We start from the raw sequence: 18347 nt of genomic DNA, 5'->3' as shown, positions 1-18347 counted from the left end.
ATTGTTTGGAGGTTCCCTTTTCGCTCAAGATCTTCTCCAAGCTCCATCATTTCAAAAGCTCGGCGGGGTATTTCACTTTCATCCGCCAGAGCGGATACTATGGTTTTGACGAGAAGCTGAACAAGATCCGCGAGTGGGATCGATCTTACTTTTTTATCAAGTTTAATGAGGAAAACCTGAACTTCCTTCATTGCTGGAGCCGACCCAACGTAAAGAGTTTGAACTTCGGGTATCCTAGCCAGGAAGAATCCGCCGTTATCAAGTTCCTGAATAGCACTCCACCTTTTGTATGGACATACGATCAGGCCTTTCATATGCTAAGGAGCCGAGTAGCGATTGCATACCGCGAGGGGGATCGCGTTGTCTATATTCCTTATCGCGTTTTTGTGCAAGGTACTTTTTATTTCCAAGTTGATGGTTTCTTTTAACCCTTTGCAGGGGTGATCCTTTATCTCAAATCGCTGCAGATCGGGAGGCCAAAGCCCTGGCGAGAAGAAAGAAGCGGATGACGGAAACCGCTTCCGTTGTAGGGGCGGATCCTTTTGGAGGGACGATTCCTTCTATTGGGGCGGCTTCCCCGGTTAGGGCTTCCGCTTCACAAGGTCCTGCTTCTGCCTCCGAGGATCTTCCTTTAACTAGGAAGCGGAAGATAAGTGCGGATACAGAGTCCTCTCGTTCTAAAAAGAAGAACACTTCTGTGTCCCTTACTGTTGGCGGCGCACCTGTATCCGCCTCGTCTAAAGGAAAGAGCAGTAACCCCATTCACGAGGTATCTTGATCTACTCCCTCTCGTATTGCTGCTTTTTCCTCATGAGCTATCTGCCACTCCTTGATATTTTTCTTTATGCTCTTGCAGCCAATCCCCGATATTAGCGGATGGTGGACTAGGACTTTCGGCCTGGCCGTGAACTTCTCTTGCAAGGATATTGTATCTTCCATATGCAATATCCTCGGGCGACTTCCCTCTGCCTCCCGTGTGCGCGAGCAAGTATCGCTCCCTACTGCTGTGGAAGGGATTGAGAAGCGTTCTGTAGAGGTATATTATTGCTTTGTCCTTTCGCTTTCAAATATCTTGTGTTCATTGTAACCGCATATTTCTATTCGCCCATTTTTATTTGTGAGACGTGTTATATGCAGATTATCAATTTCGCTGAGGGCATTCTCCGAAGGGATGCAGAGCGAGCCCAGGAGTTGGAAAGTCTTGGTACAGAATTGGCGACTCAGAAGTCGCTTTATGATGATGTCCAAGGGAAGGTGAAGGTCCTAGAGGGCACCTGTCAGAAGGCCGTGGGCGAGAAGGAGGAGGCCCTTAAATCCCTTCAGGCCAAGTCCGATGAACTGCAAAAAGCTCTCGACGACCTAGCTGCTTTCAAGGAGGCCCAAAAGAAGAGGGTTGAGGAGATTTTGGCTGAAGATGGCGCCCGCATCTACTGGTATGGGGAGCGGATTCATGCGGCTTATGAGCACGGGCATCAGGGTCTAGTACTTAACCGCCCCAAAGTTCCCATCCCTGAAAAGGATTTAATTGGGGAGTGGGATAAGCTGGAAGCCGAGGATGCTGATATGGATGAGGTACTCTTCTTAGATTGGAAGAGTCTTCAGGATCTTCCGATTAGCTGCGAGATCACTATTCAGCCCGCGGAAGGAGAGGCACCCCAGGCCGTTTCTCAACCTGTGCGAGAGGTACCTCTCACCGAAGAGGTTACTGAAGCGGTTACCGATTCAAGGGTTGAGGATTCGCTTGAAGTAGATCCTCCTACCGGAGGAGATGAGGGAGTTGCCGCAGTCCAGGAGGGCATTAGGGACGAAGGAGAGGAAGCTGTAGCATAGCTTAACTTATATTTGGACTTTTGTATGTAAAAACCATGTAACAAACCGCTCTGATATACATATTTTCTTTCGGTTGTTGGTTTTCATATGTGTGTGATTGTCACTTTTTTGCCCTTTATGTGTGCCCTTTGTCTTTTTGCCGACTCCATATTTGTGTTTTTTCATAGCTAGGGTGGCCAGACCCTTTTTGCAATTTTGAGTACTCGTTTATCCGCTTAATTTTATGCCTTAACTTACAATTCTTCTTTCGAAAATAATCATAAGTTTTGATCATAAGGTTTTGCGAGTGATGCGTAATCATGCATCCGCCTTTCTTTAATAGGCAACACGTTTATGTGTTTTTGATTTTAACCCTAAGGTTTTTTTTTTTTTTGATTTTAACCCTAAGGTTTTTTGCGAGTGATGCGTAATCATGCATCCGCCTTTCTTTAAGAGGCAACACATTTATGTGTTTTTTGTAAAGAATCCGCATTTTGTTGTAACATACTGAGTGAATGCAATAACTTTTATTGATGACGAGAAAAAGTTTATTACATATGTACACCAATTGTGCGGGATCGAAGCCTCATTAAAACCTTTTATCAGAAAACCCAGTGGGAAAACTCATAAAAGGAAAAAGAGTACTCGTCATTTCCTCGAACTACTCGGCCTTTCTATATAGGCATAGATTCTCTAGGTTCCAGGTGCGCGGGAGCTTCTTTCCGCTCATTTCTTGTATTTCAAAAGTGGCTGGTCCCAGCTTCTTGGATACTTTGTATGGTCCGATCCAATTGACGCCCAGCTTGCCTTTGCCATCTCTGGATTGTATTTTATCCGCTTTTTCAAGACCAAGTCGTTTTCGTTGATTATTACTTTTCGCATTCTTCTGTCGTGGTATTTCTTGATTCTATTGCGGTACATTGCCATTCGCATGTAAGCTTTCTCTCTTCGCTCCTCCACAGAATCCAAAGCATCTCTGATGTTGATAGGATTTTGTGTGTCGCAATAATAAATTGTCCAATCTGTGGGCGACTTGATTTCAACAGGTAGGACTGCTTCGGCTCCATAAACTAGCGAGAAAGGTGTTTCGCCTGTTGCTGCCTTTACAGAGGTTTTGTATGCCCACAACATATGGGGTATCTCATCCGCCCAACCTGTTTTTTTGTCACCTAATCGCTTCTTGATGCCTTGAACCATGGCCCGGTTGGTAACTTTTGTCATACCATTTGATTGGGGATGGTTTACCGAAGAAAAATGATTCTTGATTCCCATGCTTTCGCAGTATGTTTTGAACTTGGCACAGTTGAACTGGGTGCCATTGTCGGTTATAAGCTTCTGTGGGATCCCAAATCGCATGATAATGTTCTCTCTTAAGAACTCGATCATTCGCTCAGGTGTTTGTGCGGTTACTGCCTCCGCTTCTACCCATTTGCTGAAGTGGTCTACTGCGACTATCAAATACTTCCTTTTCTTTGTTGTTTCTGGGAATGGACCCACTATATCAATTCCCCCATGTTGCGAATGGCCACGCCGTCATTATAGTGATTTGTTCGACTCCGGGAACATGCTTTTCATTCGCATAGATTTGACAGTTGTGACATTCCGCAACCATCTTCTGGGAATCTTCCACCACCTTAGGCCAGTAGTATCCCAACAGTTTTACCTTTCTTGCCAATGCCGTCGAAGCTTCGTGCGCGCCACAAATTCCTTCGTGTAGTTCTCGCAGCACATAGTCTCCTTCATTGCGACTAACGCATTTCAACCATGGACATGTGTATGATCTCCGATACAAAGTTCCATCCCGCATTGAGTATTGTGCCGACTGCCCAATTATTTTTCTGGCTAAGCTCTTATCAACCGGCAAATCTCCCTGCTCCAGATACTGTCGGATTGGTATCCGCCAATCTTCATCGTCTTCCAGTTCCTCGATGATCATAATCTGATCAACCTCGAATGCTGGTGCCAATTTTATTTCCAAGCTGCATGCTTTTTGACTCCATGGTTCTCTACTTGCCGCTGCTTTTGCCAATTCGTCAGCTTTTGCATTTTGGCCTCGTGGAACATGCACCATCTCCCAAACGACTCCCTTGTGCGTTAACTCTTGTGTCAATCGGCCGACTACCTGATGGTATTTTACAAGCTCCTCCTGTTTCACCAGATAATTTTTTGTGATCTGGTTTATCATGAGTTTGGAATCGCTGTAGATTACCACTCTTTCTGGGGTGAGTTCATTGAGCAACTTCAATCCGCATATCATTGCTTCATACTCTGCTGCATTATTGGTAGTTTTGAAAGTTAATTTCGCTGCATAGCACAGGCGAATAACCTCCGGACCCTTGATGACTACTCCTAGCCCAGCTCCGTCTGTAGATAAGGCCCCATCTGTGTACATGCTCCACTCTTCTTTTTGTGCCTTTGGACATTCATCATCATCCCAGGTGAATTCGTTCATGAAGTCGGCGAGCACTTGGCTCTTTAGCGCTGGTCTTCCTTCATAGCAGATATCGAATTCGCCCAGGCGAATTGACCATTCCATCAATCGGCCGGATGCGTCAGGTTTCTGCATTACCTTTCGCATTGGGATGCCAGTTCTCACAATGATAGTGTGCGCCTGAAAGTATGGTTTCAATCTAGCCGCCGTGGTTATCACTGCGAGGGCCATTTTGTCCAACTTCGAATACCGGAGTTCTGCATCCTTCAGGACTTTGCTCACGTAGTACACTGGATATCGTTGCCCTTTTTCTTCTCGCACCATCACAGTGCATATCGCCATGCTGGTGACGGATACATAAAGAAACAAATCTTCTCCATCTTCCGGCCTGCTCATTAAGGGTGGATAACATAGTAATCGCTTTATCCCCTCAAATGCTTCTTGACAATCCGGCGTCCATTCAAAGGACTTGGATTTTTTGATGGCATTGTAGAAAGGTAGACATCGCCTAGCTGAGCATGAGATGAATCGCCCTAATGCCACCAACCGCCCGTTCAGTCTCTGTACTTCTCTTATGTTCCTTGGCGTCTTCATCTCCATTACTGCTTTAACCTTCTCAGGATTTGCCTCAACCCCTTTGCCACTAACAATGAAACCTAGGAACTTTCCCGCTCTTGCTCCGAATGTGCACTTCTCTGGGTTCAATTTGAGGCCATATTTGATCAACACTTCTAGGATTTCTTTGTTATCCCGCGGGTGGTCTTGCATTTTCTTGCTTTTGATGATCATGTCATCAACATAGATCGAGAAGTTCTCGCCGGATTTGTCTGAAAATATCTTGTTCATCATCCTCTGGTATGTTGCTCCCGCATTTTTCAATCCAAAGGGCATCACCTTGAAGCAATAAGTCGCCTGGTGAGTTATGAATGATGTTTTGATTTCATCCGCCTTCTCCATGGGTATCTGATGGTAACTGGATTTCACGTCGGTGAACGATAAAGCTTCATATCCTGCAGTTCCATCTACCAATAAATCAATGTTAGGAAGTGGATACATATCTTTCGGACATGCCTTGTTCAAGTCTTTGAAGTCGACGCACATTCTGTACGTTCCATTCGGCTTTTTGACTAGCACCACATTGGCTAACCACTCCGGATAGGTGACTTCTCGAATTGCATCTGACTTTAGCAAATCCGCCACTGCTTTTTCAATCGCCTTTTGCCGCTCAGGAGCATGTCCCCTCTTCTTTTGCCGCACTGGGGTTGCCCCTTTGTCTACATTCAGCCGATGGGTTGCTACGTCTGGGCTTATCCCTTTTAACACTTCATTTGGGGCGGCAAATGCCGACTCACATTGGATCAATACCTCGGTAATGGCCTTCTTTGTTTCTTCTGAGAGTCCAGCCGCTATTCGCACGTTCTTGTCATTCGAGATGGCGAATAGTTCCGTTTCTCCCAATGCTTCCGCCGGGAGCTTATCTTTGACTTTATCCTCCTCTTCCGGTTTTGGTTCAAGTGATAATGTATAGGCCTGTTGAGATACAAGTTGATCACCTTCAACTATGACTCGCCCTTGGTGTGTTGGCAAATGTAACGTTAAATGCTTTATTGAGATGAGCGACTCCGTCTCCGACAGGAATGGCCGTCCCAGAATTATGTTGTAGGCCAGTGGGAGATCAACAATTGCGAATTCTAAATCACCTCGCCATTTTAGATTCTTATCGCCCATTTCTGCTTCCAACACCACCTGCCCACTCGTTTGGGAGGATTGACCCCCAAAACCAGTTACATCCATGAAGGTGTGTTCCACCCGCTCGTCGTTGATTCCCAACTTGTTGAATGCTGTCCGGGTAATGACATTGCAAGAACTGCCTGTGTCGATAAGGACCCGTTTGACGTCCCATCCTTCAACGGCCATCGTGATCACCAGGACATCCGCATGCGGCTCCGTGATTCTCGCAAATGAGTAATTGAGGGCATCCCCCCTATGTGTATTGCTCTTTCGCCATTCATGGCGAGTTCTTTTTATTGGAGGCTCGTAGATTCCGCCTGCTATCACGTTTATCACCCCTTTCTTCTGCTTCTTTTCTGGCCGTGTTTCTCCCTCATGCGGGAGCGTTGTTTTCTCATCAGCTGTATCTTTTCTTACAAATTGATTCAGCTTGCCTCTCTCGATCAGTTTTTCTATTTCCTTCTTCAGTTCGTAGCAATCATCTGTGTCATGGCCATTCAACCTGTGGAACCTGCAATATTTGTTAGGATGTCGCCCCAAACTGGTTCGACCTTTTACCTCGGGGAACCGCACATCCTTCTTCAGGGGGCTCTTTTCGATCCAAAGTAACACCTCCTGGCGAGTCGCGTTTAGTGGCGTGTGATATCCTCCACCTTGAAAGGGACGATCGCCTCTTCGAACAAAATTACTTTTGGACTGGGTCTGACGCCGACTGTCCGAAGTGGTTATAGCGGTATCTCTTTCTCGCCGAGTTTGGGCCCTATGTTCCCTGTTGACATCATCCACTTCCATGAATTCCTTTGCTATCTTCATGAGCTCGACTACAGTGTGTGGTTTGTTATGGATGATCTCTTCCCGCATGCTCCAATCTGTGGTTCCATCCGCCATGATGTTGCGAATACTCACGATATCTGGGTTCTGCAATCGCACCAGGATATCGTTAAAGGCGACAACAAATTCCCTTAGGGAATTATAGTTCCTCTGTTTGATCTCCTTCAGCTGCCTATCTGTCACATCTGCTGCTTTACAGCCCACGAACTTCGCGCAGAAATCCCGACTATATTGTTGCCAATTGTGAATAGATTCTGCCGGTAAAGATCGAAACCAATCAGATGCCGCACCGCCCAAAGTTGTCGAGAATAACCTGCAAATTATGCTTTCGCTTGCCCCTGCAACATCCATTAACTCTCTGTAGTTCCTGACATGAGCCTCAGGGTCAGAATTTGGATCCCCATAGTATTTTGGTATGGCAGGCGCCTTGATTCTATGATCTGGAATGAATTCCCGCAACGAAGGGGCAAAAGGTGAATCGCTCTGGATCTCTGCTCTCGGCCTAGGCGAGTACCCCCTTCGCTCCATCATGCTTCGTAATTGATCTTCTAAGTCAATATCGGGTATTCGCCGGACTTCTTCCAACCGCTGTTGGTGAATTCTGGGTGGCATCCATCCGCCCATCGGTGTTGAGACGTGTGCCTATTGGGGGACTAACCGCTGACCCGTTATAGGATCAAAGTTCCATGTGTGCTCTCGCCCAGGAGTCATCAACTCCGAATGTCTGTGAGGAAAAGGTTCCACTTGCTGTAGCGGAAGAGTGCCTTGCACTTCTGGCAACGGTTGGGATGGCTGCCAGGTCGGATATATCGTCGTAATGAGATCTGGGTGCGAGTAGTTGCTCGGGTGGCTGTGTGGGTTTGTGCGACTACTCTGGCCCACTTGATTTGGTGCCTGAGATGGCTGCGGGAGGGCCGACATGACAGGGACAGTCGGTGATTGTGTTGAGATAACCACAGGTTCTTGAGGAGCAGCCGCCACGGCGGTATTGTGTTCGGCGAGGGCCGTTAGTAAATTAATCATTCGATCTCCAGCCGCCTGGCTCATGTTCGAGGCCAATACTTGTCCAGCCATCTGTACGAAATCACTATTGGACATTTCCATCTCAGTTTGCACTTGAACCTCCAATAACGGACTCAATTGTCCCGAAGGACCCGATGAGCTAGGCACCACAGGCTGTGTATTTGCAGGTTGCGAATTCGCGGTCCGTGGTCCCCTGGAGTTCATACTGGTTAATCTAGTGGTAACGCCGGTCGTTCGTGATGGTTCTGACATGTTCTTCATGTACCTTTAACCAAATGTTGGTAAAAAAGGTCCACGCTCACCGCACCAATGATAACTTGCTGGATCCGCTTTGATATCCTTTGCCGGAGTTACCTGCAAAACAAAACCGGAGACAGGATCTCCGGGAAAACTCTCCGACGATCAAGTCAGTTTTTGTAAGGATGAGTCTATAATTTAGCAATAGCTTTGTGGGAAAAAATGTGAACGTACCTTCCCCTTTATTCTTAAGGCCTTTTATAGGTATTTTTGGGTAACCGCCGAGGGCGGTTACTCCTTAGTGGGCCACGTTCTGAGGGAGGTTCCCCCTTTTTAGGCCATGTCCCTTTCGTGGTCTTCATGGCAACGAACGTGGTTCTGAGTGGGAGTCTTGTCGCTCCGTTTAGGAATTAGGGGCGGTTTACTCGCTGCGCCCGCTTCCTTCATTCGGGTCCCGTCCAATCTTAGCCCATGGGGCTTTAATATGGGCTGGGCTTGCGAAATGAGTATAACCCGTTTTGGGCTTCGCGGGTTATCAAATTTGTTTTCTATTTCCAAATTATTTTTGCTAACTCTAAAAAATAATGAGTGATGTCAGGTTAAATGATATCATCTGCGTGACATCATTACTATCTGCATTGTGAATTTATGATATATGTCCACATGTAACAAAAGCCCAAACAGCTCCGACAGGGCAGAAACCATTGGTGCGGCCCATCACCAAAGGCTCCAAGCCTAACACATCCAAGGACCTTCTAGAATCCTACAAGATAAAGGATTCCTTCTAGGATCTGGAATCCTTAAGGGATATAGAATTCTAAGCTTGTAAGGATTCCTAAAGAGGTGACAAACCTTAAATCTAACCATACACTATAAATACATAGGTATAGACACTAGCAGCGCCGACTCTAGGGGCATCCGCCATAGGCAGCCGCCTAAGGCCTTCTATTTACGGGGCTTCCGATCAGAATTTCTTTTAAATTTGATAATTATTAAGATTGTTATGGTTAAAAATTATGTAGACTTATAGTATATTTTTTTGTTTTTAATTTTACTATTATTATTATATAATTTAATAATTATTTTTTTATAATTTTAATTTTTTTCTTAAACTGAAATATTAATATATATTCAATCTAAAATGATTAATATATATTGATTTACTTCTTCCAATATATTTTAGGACACAATTAATTTTCACTAATTTATTTATACTATTGAGTTAATTGTATAACATGTACCGATCAAATTTTTTATGGTGCGTATTTTTACAAAATCAAAATAAAAATTATAATCTAGTAGGACAACAATTTATAAGAATGTCTGAATATTTATAGACCACCGCAAAACATTATAAACCACCACAAATAATTTCTTATCCTTAAAAATAATATTTGTATTTTTTGTGGGCTTATATGGGATGGGCTCGGTATTTGAGTTTTATGACGTGAATTAATAAAAAATGATTTTTTTGTAATATAACATATTGAGTTAATCACATAACAACCTGTACCGATCAATTTTTTTTATTCTGAGTATTTTTACAAATTCAAAATAAAAATTCTAATCTGGTAGGAAAATAATTTATAAGAAGACCCAAATGTTTATGGACCGACTCTTAATATAGACCAGGAGTGCGACCACCTAGGGTCTGAGCCAAAAGGGGCCCAAATTATTTTTTACTATATATATAATAATTTTTTTAAATATAGTTATAATCATCATTCATTCCTAGAAAATTACCAAATAATATAATATTTTAGGTCTAAAATATGCCCAAATTTCTATTAAGTATAACCTTTTTTTAAGAGTTTTTTTTATCTGTTTTTTCGCTTAACGCCCCTAAAGATGTCAGGACCGGCCCTGTCTAGGGCTTCTAAAATACTAGAGTCGGTCCTAGACACAAGGTTAGATACGTTAACTATTATCTCTAAATCTTTTATGTATGAAAGATGTGGGATTCAAACCCTAACTATTTATTCTTCAACCAATGAGTGATACTATTAAGCGAATTTATTCTTATCGATTAAAGTTCAATTTGTTCAATTTTTAGATGGATGATTTATTAAATTTATAATATTTTTTGTTTTATATATTGATTCTTAACGGGTAAGAGTACCCGCATATATGCGTGAATTAAATGAGACGGGTATGGGATGAAAAATGTATACCTGTTAGGGTAATGAGACAGGTACAAGTAATTAAAAAATAAACGGATAAGAGTTTGTGATTGACAATAACCGCGGGTACCCTACCCGTTGCCATCCCTATCCACCTATGATTTAAGGGGTAAATTACAATTATGATTATTAAAATTGACTTATTTTCATGATATGTCTCGTTAAACTTCAAAATGTAAATAAAAGTCACTACTCAATTTTACACATCTAATATTATGGTCACTACATTTCAATTAACGCCTCAAAATCATCGTTGACGATCTCAAAATAGAAACGTCGAAAAATTAAAGTTGTTTAAAACCAAATTTAATATGAAACCATGCTTTATATTTTCCAAAGACAATTTCTCGAATTTTCTCTGTCTAAACATTTACTTTCTAACCTAATTAAACACTAAATGATATCAACAAAAAAATGTTAAAGAATTAAGGTCCATTTAGTTTACTCGTTATCTGATGTTTGTTATCTGATGTTTGCTGTTAGAAAAAACTGTTTTTCCAAAAATCAAACAAATAGTGTCTAGTCAAATACTTAAAATTATCACTTTTACAAATAAAATGAGAAAATTGAGTAACCAATGTGGAGTTAGAATATTATCAATTATTGTAATCTTTTATTTTGAGGTCATCAACAGTGGTGCCCGTTATGGTTACTTTGTTTTTTACAAAGTACCGTTACTTGGTGTGGTTTTCACCATTGGATGATAGAGCATAAAATTAATCCAATGGTGAAAACCACACCAAGTAACGGTACTTTGTAAAAAACAAAGTAACCATAGCGAACACCTATCAACAGTTACTTTGAAGCGTGAATTTAAAATTTAGTAGATAAAATATTAAAAAAAAAATTAAATTCTTTTTATTTTTATATTTTTAAGTTTAATGTTCATAATATAATATTAGTTGAGTGGCATGAGTGTAATTTAGCTATGATTAAGACAGTGAAATTAGATAGTGGCACCATGCAAACACCGTTAACCTAACATATAAATTTAATGAATTCAATAAAATAATTGGCTTGATTGATATGTTTAACTTATAAATATGTGGTCACCGGATTGACCTGTCATTAACTTTTCGGGAATTTTTATTTAATCTATTTAGCTTTTTAAAAATTAAAGGGAAATTTATGCAGAAATTCATCCGTATTTTATCAATTAAAGGTTTAAAATATATTTTTTGGATTTAGAATTTATGAATTAAGGTTTAAAATTTATAAATTATGATATAAAAATCATATTTCATTTGTGATATATAGAAAATAATGACATATTGAGAATTAAGTTTTGTTATATGACTTAATTGTAATTTTATATTTCGTTCTCACCCGCTAACCAATTTTTACTCAAAAAAAGTATAATTTTATAATCATATATGATTTTCATATAAATAATCTAAAATTAAATTGTAATTTATATAAGTCTTGAAGGGTATTTGCAATAGTAATATTATCACAAATTAAGATTGGTTTGAGTGGTTAAGTTAAGAACATGGTTCTCAAATCCGAACCGGTCACAGAATCAAAAGATTCAACCATAATTCATAAAATCTTGTAAATACAATATTTTTATTCACATTTAACCTTATTTTTTTTTTGGTAAGAAGGGAAGAAAAAAAACAAACAAACAAAAACCTAACCCGGATCAGTCTAGGAAGACTGACCCCAATCCTATCCTCAAGAAGAGAAGGTAACAGAAAAGAAGGAGGAACGGAAAGGGTAGAAACACCTAACATCCCCCCATGCCCAGCAGCTGCCAAGCGATCCGCCACGCGGTTTTGCTCCCTATAAATATAGGAGAAGGTAAGAGAATCGAAGGCAGGACGAAGCCTCAAGATGGCTTTAATGAGATTCTGACTCTTAAGACAAACATCATGTCTATCCGAAATCCTGTTGATAGCCTCCAAATTGTCAGACTCCACCGAAAGTCTTTTAACACCCATGCGAATGGCGAGTTTAATGCCAGACAAGATCCCCCAGAGCTCCGCAGTAAAGGAGGAGCCCGTACCTAAGTTATGGGTAAACCCAGCCAGCCAGGCGCCACCAGCATCTCGAAGAACTCCACCAGCAGCAATTTTGCCATTACTAAGGCAGGAGCCATCCGTATTCAACTTGACAACCCCTTCCATGGGCTTCCTCCAACCAACTAACTGGACCTCTTTAACCGGGGAGGGGTGAACCAGGGGCTCTCCTTCAAAACTCTTTGTAATAACAGAGAGTTTTTTCGAGAAGTAAAACCGGAGGTCAGGAATAAAGACAGTCTTCTCAGCAAATAACTCTTCATTCCTCCATTTCCACATTTGGTGACAAATAATAGCGAAGAGAATAGCCCCGTGCTCCATACTGGCCAACAAATTCCCATTAACGCCTTCAGAGAACCAGTCAATATCAGAGAACCCCATAAAGGAAGGAAGGATGTGGTGAGGAAGGACCCCTTCCCAAATCTTTCTACTATTCGGGCAATCCCTCAAAGCATGGCACAAGGTTTCCACATGGCCGCTGCATCTGCTACAGGCACCAGATACAGCCAAGTGCCTTCTGTGTCTATCTGCATTCGTGAGGAGCCTGTCTTTGACTCCCAGCCATAGGAAACTCCTAATGCGGTAGGGGACTTTGAGGGCCCAAATGGACTTCCAAATTTCCAAGGGAGGATCAGCCCTATTAGGGGTAAAAGCTTCATAGGCCGATTTGCAAGAATAAGAACCATTATTAGTCAAGGCCCAGCAGTGTCTGTCCTTATCCTCCTCCTGATTACTAATCTTCACACCTCTAATATTAAGGAGGGTCTCCAGGCTAAGAAAGGAGTCGAACTTAGACCAGATCCAGTCTCCCTCCGAGTCCACCACATCAGCAATTCTCCAGGAGAGGAGATCATTCGGCGGAGGGGCGATGCACACCTCAATCAACGGTTTGTCACCAATCCATGTGTCATACCAGAAACTAATGGATCTCCCATTACCCACCTCCAAGCCAATCCCCGTACAGAACTCAGCAAAAACAGCACTAAGCCCTTTCCAGAGGAAGGAACAGCTGACAACCCTCTCCTTCGGGCCACCAAAGATTCTATCTTTCCTATACTTGCCGCACAGAAGACGAACCCAAAGGGAGGAGGGGGATTGCCATATTCTCCAAAGAAGCTTCATTAATAGGACTTTATTATTGTCCTTAGCTTGCCTTATACCAAGACCCCCCCTGCTCTTAGGCTGGCAGGCTTCCTTCCAAGCGACCAGGTGAATCTTCCTCCCATCCCCAGACTCTCCCCACAGAAAACGCCGATTAATTTTATCAAGGTCGTTGAGGACCGGCTCAGGGAGCTTACAGGCTTGTATGATGTGATTTGGAGCAGCTCAGTTGATAGACTGGATTAAAGTAAGGCGACCTGCAAGGGAAAGAGAATTAGCTTTCCAGCTAGCACACAAACCGTTAGATTTGTCCAAAATGTCTTTAAAAGAGGCTTTGGACACCCTGTCACTATGAAGAGGGACCCCAAGGTATTTCCCAAACGATTGAGTCAGGGGAATGCCAGACATCTCACTCAGTCTTCTACACAAGCTATTATCCATATTCTTGGAACAAAGCATACGGGATTTATGGATGTTAATCTTCTGGCCAGAAGCCTCACAAAAGCAGTTGAGGATATCCATCACAGCCTTAATTTGTTCCTCATTACCCTCCACAAAAAGCATGACATCATCAGCAAAGAGTAAATGGGTAACAGGGGGCAATGTCTGTTGATGGAAACAGGGTGGAGAGTCCCTTTGCTCACCGCCTCTTGGATCAGGTGAGACAATCTTTCCATGGCAATAACAAAAAGGAAGGGGCTCATAGGATCCCCTTGACGAATACCCCTGGATGGAGAGAACTCATCCGACATATCCCCATTGATCATAACCTGGAAGACAGGAGAGGAGATACACTTTCCAATCAAATTCCTCCAGTTCTCCGGGATACCAGCTTTGGCTAAACTATCCAGAAGAAAGCTCCAGTTCAACCTATCATAGGCTTTCTCCAGATCCAGCTTGAGAGCCACGATCCCTTTTTTGCCTTTCTTAATCTTCATAGAATGGACAACCTCCTGGGCAATAACAACGTTATCCATCAATTGTCTTCCAGGAACAAAGCTCCCTTGATTTTGGCTGATAATATCCGGAAGGATCTTCCAGATTCTATTAGCCACAATCTTAGTAATAGCTTTATACAAGACATTACAAAGACTGATGGGTCTCATCTGGAGAAAGGAAGAAGGCTTGGCAACCTTAGGAATCAAGACAAGGAGGGTTTTATTAACCAAACTGATATCGTTCGAACCACCAAAGACACCTAACACAAAGCTGTATATACCCTCTTTAACAGTGTCCCAGTGTTTATGATAGAAACTAGCGGGGATACCATCAATACCAGGAGCCTTAGTGGAACCGATGCTAGAGAAGGCCAGATCAATCTCTTTAAGCTCAATGGGATGGAAAGCATTATTAATAGCATCCTCCCCCAAACGAGGAAAGGAAATGCCAGAGTGGGCACTCTCTAGGTCCAGAGCTTCCTCTCTGAATAGGTCCTTGTAGAAATCAAGGGCAAGGCGCTGAATGTCCTCCTCCTCAAAAATCCACTCACCACTGGCGTCTTTAATAGCCTTGATCCTATTTCGCTGTCTCCTAATGATCGTTGAGAGGTGGAAAAACCTGGTATTCCGTTCCCCATCTTGAATCCAAGCCTTCCTAGATTTCTGGAACCACAGAAGCTCTTCCTGTCTAAGCACAGCTTCCAACTCATTCTAAAGAGCTCTTAGGTGACCATTCAGGCTATGATCAAAACGAACCTCCAAGCAACGTTGAACACCTTCCATTCTCCTCAAGAGTTTGTTCTTCCTCCTGATAATATGACCAAAAGTATTTTTATTCCAAACAGCCACATTCCTCCTGAATTCCTCAGTAGCGAGGAGAACATCAGAGTGGGGATGCCAATTGCTTTTAACGAAATCCTTAAACTCGGGGTGAGACTCCCAAGCCACCAGATACCTAAAAGGTCTATTACCTTTCAGGCGATTTCCTTTGACCAAATTAATGAGGATAGGGCAATGGTCTGAGTGACGGAAAGGGAGATTAAGTACCTTGACCTCAGGAAACCATAAATCGCTGCAACATTAGCGTACACCTTATCCAACCTAACAAACACACTATTCCTTTTCCAGGTAAATTTGTGGCCAGCAGCACCCAGGTCCGAAAGCCCGCACATATCCATACTTTGCTTATGATTAAGACACCGGTTCACATAATGATTACCCCCTCCTCTCTGATCACTCAAGAGGGCAATGTCATTAAAATCCCCGGCAACCAACCACGCCTCCACCATGTTAGAGCTAAAAGAATGAAGGATCTCCCACAGCCTTCTTCGGTTAGTCGAAACAGGATCAGCATAGACGAAGGTAATAAAGAAGGGTTTATTACCCGGGTAACACACCTTACTATGGATGAATTGACTGTCCATAGTAACAATATCAATATTGACTTGACCTGGCTTCCAAAAGAGCCAAATCCCCCCTGCCCGGCCAGTAGCCTCCGACCTGACGCAATTCCAATTCTTAAACTTTCTAACTACCTCATCTGCTTTGGCTCCACTAACCTTGGTCTCAAGAAGGACAAAGCAGGAAGGGTTAAACTGTTTAATGAGATCATTGACATGAATGCGGGTAGCCTTGCTCGCCGCACCTCTAACATTCCAAACGAAGAAGTCCATCAGAGGGGGAGACTACAGACGCAGGCCCAAACCCTAGATCAGGTATTTGTTCGGGGCTCTGGAGATGTAGACACCGAGTCGGAGGACCTGTGACGAAAACCTGAAACAAGACGGTCGAAGCGATTGATTCCGGAAGTTTTGAAAAATATATAAAGAATAATAAGCAAAGAAAATTAACGGCAGGGCACGGGTGCTTAGCGGCATCCTGCACGCGGACGACAATGGTCGAACGCCCGCTTGGCGGCACGGGACGTGCGCTCGGCGTCCGTCGGACGCATCGCGAGTGGCACGCCCCTGACGTCCGAATAATGCCCGGGTCTGGTGGCACGGTGCGCGCTCTCGTGGGTCATTGAGCGTGCACGCCCGCTGGCGCGAAGCGCGCGTTCGGCGGCCGCGACGTGTGAGCGTCCGACGGCGCGAAACGCGCGCTCGGCGGCCGCGGGGTGCGCGTGCCCGACGGCGCGAGGCGCGCTCCGAAGGTCGTCGGGCGAGCGCCCAACCACGTCGAGCGAACGCCCAACGAACGTTGGGCGAACGCCCAACGATGGTTAGGCGCTCGCCAACGCCGTGGGGCGATCGCCCAACAATGTTGGGCGGTAGCCCAACTTAGTGTTGGGCGGCCGCCCAACATGCCTTGGACGGCCGCCCAACAACTCTGGGCGACGCCCAATTTTATTTGGGCGTCGCCCAAAGTTCCGGGACCCGTTTCCCTATATAAGGGCACGGATCCCAAGGCAAAAAATGGGGGGATTTTTGAGAGAGCTTTCTCACACTAGATATTTTTCTAGAGAGAGGAAGTGGATTTTTTGGGAAAAAACATTTTTTCCTAAAAATTGAAAATCTCTAAATTTCCTAAGTTCAATTTTTACTAAATTTTCATTAAAAAACGGAAGCTCGCGGTTCGTGGAATCAATCGGCTTCGACTGTCAGATACCGAATTTAAAGGTATTATCTGAGGACTAGACTCTTTATTTTATTTAATTTATTTCTCTCCTTCTATTTATTTTTTATGCTATAGTTTTTATTCCTTTAGTCATTTATTTATTTTGTCACGTTTTATTTAGTTAGCGTATTTATTTAATTTTCGTTTCGTGTTAAATAAAATTCGGTTTTGTTTTAAAATAAAAACCTCGTTTTGATATCCCAATATGAACCGTGATCCGATAAAAAGGTAGTTCGGGTATCGAAAACGTTGTAATTATAAGTTTTTAATTTGAAAGATGTTTCCAAATAACGTTTTAAAATAAAAACATCGTTTTAGGAACTTCCGTTTTCGACTATGATCCATTTTTGGTAGTTCGGAAGTCCAAAACGATTGAATTAGATTTAATTTAAAGCTTTTGAATAAATCTGAAAAATATTGGAGTGCTTCTGTAATTTGCCAATTCTGTCACTAAATACTGTTTACCGACGGATTTTCCGTCGGTAAATCTGCCAAAATGTAAAAAATGCCATTTCGGTCCTTTTTTCTTAACTTTTAGACTTTTAATCCTTAGTATATATATATATAATTATGTAATATATTCTTTTCAAATTATTTTAGAATTTTAGCATACATAATTACTTTAGAATATGTGTATATTATTATTTATCCCATTTCACAATATAAACATAAGTATATATATGTATTTTTTTTTATTAATTTGGATTATGTTTTAAGTGTTAGTTATTTGGTATTTTGGGGGAAATAATTAATATATATTAGCATATGCCATTTGTGGTATTTAAAACTATATTAGTTATGTATATGTATAGTTTTGAAACATTTGGGTTATTTTGGTGATTATTGAATAAAACTATTTTTGGTTAAGAATTATTTCCTTAGTTATAGGATTTATTTACTATTTTCATATTTTTAAAGTATATATATATTGTACTTATTCTTTTTATATACATATAGTTCATTTTGTATTAGCTTTTATTTTCATATTCTATTTTTGATTTAAATGTATATATGTATGTATAAATTACTTTCTTTATTCTTTTGGGCTTAATCTTATGTCCATATTTCAAGTGGGCTTTGTTTGAGTATGGAAGGAGGTTTAAAGGGGTTTATTAATGTAATTATAATAGGTAGAGAGTCCATTAAATAAGTGGGGAAAATAAATCACAAAAAGAGAGTTTTCAACCTAATTATTTAAATTAATGAATTTTTAGAGTTTCATAATGTGAATAAATAGAGTCGTTTTCGTTAGCATTTCAAACCATTTCTCAAAATATCACGTTTTAAAACCTTAGTCCGTTCCAATGACGGATTAAGCGAACATTGTAATCAAAATCGTTTTCTTTGTTAATAATAGAGATTTTGAATCGTTTTCTTAAAGAATTTGTACAAAGTAAAATTGACTTGTATGTTTAACCACGTTTTCTCATCA

Source organism: Euphorbia lathyris, chromosome 3 (assembly GCF_963576675.1).
Source record: "Euphorbia lathyris chromosome 3, ddEupLath1.1, whole genome shotgun sequence".
Classification (NCBI taxonomy): domain Eukaryota; kingdom Viridiplantae; phylum Streptophyta; class Magnoliopsida; order Malpighiales; family Euphorbiaceae; genus Euphorbia; species Euphorbia lathyris.
The sequence above is the reverse complement of the archived record's forward strand: the minus strand, read 5'-3'. Positions refer to the sequence as shown.